Source organism: Cyprinodon variegatus, unplaced genomic scaffold (assembly GCF_000732505.1).
Source record: "Cyprinodon variegatus isolate N-32 unplaced genomic scaffold, C_variegatus-1.0 Scaffold327, whole genome shotgun sequence".
NCBI lineage: Eukaryota > Metazoa > Chordata > Actinopteri > Cyprinodontiformes > Cyprinodontidae > Cyprinodon > Cyprinodon variegatus.
In genome coordinates this window covers 744,075-749,682 of record NW_015150780.1, presented here as the reverse complement: position 1 = coordinate 749,682, position 5,608 = coordinate 744,075, and positions in this window count along the sequence as shown.

The window sequence follows — 5,608 nt, the reverse complement described above, 5'->3', positions numbered from 1 at the left end:
AGTAAAATTTATTAGGAAAAAAAACATTAGATGACAAAGCCTATCACCTTTACACTGGCGTCTCATTTCAGTCCCTGCTTGAAATTGTTCAAAACATCACTGTGCATGAAATGCATCTTGATCGTACTAGAGCCTTCTTTATTACAAGCGAGAATCTCAACTAGGAGTGCATTATCATATAAATATTTCCTTGTGTGTGTGAGTGCAACATTGTTGATGAAGGTATACTTTTTTTTTGGAGGGAGCCATTGCAAATGCATGAAGGCCAACATTTCAAGTACGTTGGTCCTTCTTTTATAGTCCACAGTCTGCTAATTAAGACTGATAATGATTTTTGATTAAATGTTTCACAGCTTCATCTCCACTTATATTGTTGTTATATAAGAGGTCAGATAATTCTTTTTTGCAAGATAAAATAAGAAAGTGTTTTTTTGTTATCAAAGTATAATATCTACGATAATGAAATAAAACCTTTTTACACAAAAAGTTAACAGGAAAATAAGACCTTTTCTAGGAAAAGTAAACAAACAATACTTATGCGACAACGAGCTTTAAAATATCTCACATAATGTCAAAAGACAAAATCCCGAAAACTAATTAGAGCAATAGACCAAATAACTTTTAATAGTTTTGAGTAGTGATTGTCAGCTAATGAAATGTTATTTACATTTTGGTTAAGAGTAAAAAGTGGTTTCTGTAATGTACATTTTCCTAATAGGCCTGTTCTCATTACTGTGGGAACAAAGAAAAATACCGGAAAGGTGATCTTTATGCTTGAATTGAACCTTTTAAGAAAAACCTCTAATTCATTCATTAAAAATATATCTAAATCTTAATAGCTATCTATGTACTCATCTACTTTTTATTTTTTTAACTTTTCAACAGGGTGTGGCTTATGTTGTCTCTTTTATGGGATTCTAAATTCTTAAACATTTCTATAAAATCAAATTTTGTTGATTGTTTACATGGCTGCAGTTCCTTCTTTCCTTCATTAGCCAAGATCAATTTTGCAAACTGGGATAGGGTTAAATGGTGGAAATGCTTGGATATGTCTCCCTATCTAAAGATATGTCTGTAAATGTGCCTTTTATTGGCTCTTTATGGGGAGCTGAAACTGATTCCATCCCCATAGCACATACCGCAGTTTGCCCATAAACAGTCTCAACCTAAAAGCTTTTATGTTACTCCTTCCGCCCCTGGCTTTATTTTCTTCCTTCTGAAATGTAATGTATATAAAAATGTTTCACTGAACCCTACAGCATGTTCCAATTCATGGTGACCCTGCTAAGAAAATAATAAACAGCTATTCTCTGCAGAAATCATTATGTGAGCACAGAGAATACATTTCTGTTCACTCACACGCAACACAGAAATATACACTCACCAGCCACTTTATTAGGTACACCCATCCAACTGCTCGTTAACACTTAATTTCTAAGCAGCCAATCTCATGGCGGCAACTCAGTGCATTTAGGCATGTAGACATGGTCAAGACAATCTCCTGCAGTTCAAACCGAGCATCAGTATGGGGAAGAAAGGTGATTTGAGTGACTTTGAACGTGGCATGATTGTTGGTGCCAGAAGGGCTGGTCTGAGTATTTCAGAAACTGCTGATCTACTGGGATTTTCACGCACAACCATCTCTAGGGTTTACAGAGAATGGTCCGAAAAAGAAAAAACATCCAGTGAGCGGCAGTTCTGTGGGCGGAAATGCCTTGTTGATGCCAGAGGTCAGAGGAGAATGGCCAGACTGGTTCAAGCTGATAGAAGGGCAACAGTGACTCAAATAACCACCCGTTACAACCAAGGTGGGCGGAAGAGCATCTCTGAACGCACAGTATGTCAAACTTTGAGGCAGATGGGCTACAGCAGCAGAAGACCACACCGGGTGCCACTCCTTTCAGCTAAGAACAGGAAACTGAGGCTACAATTTGCACAAGCTCATCGAAATTGGACAATAGAAGATTGGAAAAACGTTGCCTGGTCTGATGAGTCTCAATTTCTGCTGCGACATTCGGATGGTAGGGTCAGAATTTGGCGTCTACAACATGAAAGCATGGATCCATCCTGCCTTGTATCAACGGTTCAGGCTGGTGGTGGTGGTGTCATGGTGTGGGGAATATTTTCTTGGCACTCTTTGGGCCCCTTGGTACCAATTGAGCATCGTTGCAACGCCACAGCCTACCTGAGTATTGTTGCTGACCATGTCCATCCCTTTATGACCACAATGTACCCAACTTCTGATGGCTACTTTCAGCAGGATAATGCGCCATGTCATAAAGCTGGAATCATCTCAGACTGGTTTCTTGAACATGACAACGAGTTCACTGTACTCAAATGGCCTCCACAGTCACCAGATCTCAATCCAATAGAGCATCTTTGGGATGTGGTGGAACGGGAGATTCGCATCATGGATGTGCAGCCAACAAATCTGCGGCAACTGTGTGATGCCATCATGTCAATATGGACCAAACTCCCTGAGGAATGCTTCCAGCACCTTGTTGAATCCATGCCACAAAGAATTGAGGCAGTTCTGAAGGCAAAAGGGGGTCCAACCCGTTACTAGCATGGGGTACCTAATAAAGTGGCCGGTGAGTGTATTTAAAACTCAATTTGAAAGACTGAACACTCAGAGCTGGCTAATTCCTGACTCAGGTCAGCTTTCCATGGTCCTGAAACAGGAGTAAAAGGGCAACAGGGAGATAACACAAAGACAGTCAGTAATTCTGGCTTCCATCTTGAGGTCAAACCATCTGCTGAGAGAACAAACTAGGTGGTGTGAAGTGCAAACATTAATGCAGGTTGTCCACTTACTGTTAGCGAGTCTCTGACTATGAAGCAACTGAATGTCCATTTATTTCCCTTAAAAAAGGTTATGCATGTTTTTTACCCAATCTTACATGCTTAAATTAAAGGTTAAGCTCTTTATTATTCATATCATAGCAGTAAAAAAAAAGAAAGAAAACAATTTAGGGAATTTATGGCTTATTAGACACATTTATGAGGTTTTCCCTTAAAGACCCTAGCATTTGATCTAAAGTCAGTAGGTAGGCAGTTTATTTCAGCGTTGGAACTGAGTTGCTGCCAATAAAAAGGTTCATTTTATGCTCTTTGTTGAATCATTGAGAAGATTTCCTTTACACTAGTAACCAGCAAACAATAGTTTTACAAAAAAAAAAAAATGAAATTAATGTTGTGATATTAACCTTGATTGCATTCTTAAGAGTTTAATTTCAAAACAAACAGGTTAAGCATGTATAAGGGGGAAAACAGATCAAAGTAAAACCAGCCTTAACTTCAGGAAGGTTATATAATAATAAAAGTGAAAAACAGTATTTTCCTCAAAGCCTCAAGCTTTACATTGCTTCTACGTTATGAAAAATCCGTTAAATAAATGGCTTTGGTTTGTTTCACACACCAATAAAAAAGAGATGAAAAGATGATCAACTGTTGACACTTTGACAGTATTTAGGAATAACAAACATAAAACCAGGTGAGGATTGCTTTGATGTTTACATTTGAACTATGAGTGTCTCCCAGTTGTGTAAACCTAAGGTACTTCTACATTATATGCTGCTACTTGTATAATGACTGTGGAAGAAAAAGACACACAACAGACGCAGCTCTCTCTTTACATTAACACTGTTTCAACCCATTCGCTTTTTTTTTTTTTTTTTAACTCATTCCCCTTTTCAGAACATTGAAAAGATTTCAACACCTAATGAAAAATGTGTGTGTTTCTAAACTATATTTCCAGCCATATAATAACTATAATAGATGTTGGTCTGGTCTTTACATTTGTATATATATATATATATAATTACACTATGTGTTTTTCTTATTGTAAATATCATACGTATTTAGCACCTTTCATTTTAAATTCTCTTCCTATGAACAAAGGCCCCTAATGCATAATGCCTCCACCACCATGCTTTATTAAGGCTCAAAGACTTTATCCCAGAGATGGATGTGATTGAACATAGTGATAGTCAAAACAATAAAGTATGATACATTCTGAAAATAAAAATAACTCTTGCATATGAGCTGCTTGTTACACATGAATTACCTAAGGATGAATCACTCTGTCATGAAGCCCAGATGTTTTAATCTGCTGTAAAGCACTCTGAAGGACAAACCCATTTTCTGCTCTGCGCTTTCTTTAATGTTTCCTTTGACATCTGTCATCATGGTGATTAAAACCTTTCTTAGCTCAGCTTGTATTAACTTGTGAATAATGTGAAACAAATTAGAAAGAATGTGATGTCTGATTTTGCTACTGAGAAGGGGGGAAAAAATATATTGGTATGTTTTAAGGCAGTTTAGCCCAAATGACAGGCAGGTTGGGAAGGAAATGATTCTGCCTCGTCCCAACCTGAGTGACATCTGACATAAACTGAGTTTTGATTATTAATCCTAGTGTCCTAACCGCCCTGATGAATTGCATTCTCTCCTGAATAACCTCTATGCTGCCATGTCTCTTAAACTTTGCTTCATAGTCCATGCATGTCTGTGTAAGACAGCATAACTAATAAAGGCATACGCGTTTTTTTTTTTTAGCAACCCATTAAACTCCCTTTCAATGCTCTTAGTTTCCTGTGCTATCACATTTTCTTTTCTCCTGCCTCCCTATTGTTTCCAGCCTCTTTTTTCTCTCAGTAACTGCAACTCTAACCCTGGGGAAAAACTGCTTTGCTAATGACATGTGCAGACTGGGTGTTGTAGAATGGGACATTAATGATGCCTGAGTGTGACTCACTTGAAAGGAGTTGTTACCCTCAAAGGTTTTTTTTTTCTCTCTCAGCTCCAGTGTCAACATGCAAGAAACAAAAAAGCAACACATACACATCACCTCCTATCTCTACACTGCAGTGAGGCTGCTGCCACTGCTGGTTAGTGAGAAACCTGTCCCCCCCAAATAAACAATTGATACATGGCGCCATCTGCTGTCAGGTTGGCATAAAAGTCATCTTAAATTTATTTATAAAAAGCAAAATCATTGCAGCTCTTAAACATTTTCAAATACATTGGCATAAGTTTGGATATGTATGCACATTTCCTACTAATAATATGGCAAAATAAGTTAATTATAGAGTTTGAAGAATTAATTGATGTCTGGAATCTGTAGGAAAGTATATCAAAAAGAAATTTCCTCATAAGGCAATATGGCCTCCTTTAGACTTAATGTATTTAACTTGATAAATGGAACCTAGTTGGTGTCAAAATTCCAACACTTTTATAAAAGCATTTACATCAGCATAATACCTTAAGACATTGTTTTGTGGCATTTTGCAACTTAAAAGCAGTGTTTGTGGGTAGAAGTTGCCTTATTTTTTTTTTTACTTTTATCACTGCATAGGATGTACTTCTTTCCAATGTGAAGGTAGCTTTGAATCCTAAAGAGAGAAATGCACAATACTTTGATTCAAATCTACCTCTAAACTCTAGGAAGGCCAAGTGCTCTTTGGCAAGTTTGGATATCTTTTAAATACCATATGCAGTTTGTCCCCCACCACCACCATTATGGAGGACCAACTCTGCCATATTTAAAAATAAATACAAAAATAAATAAATGCTCAAAAAATAAATATTTTTTATTTATTTATTTTTG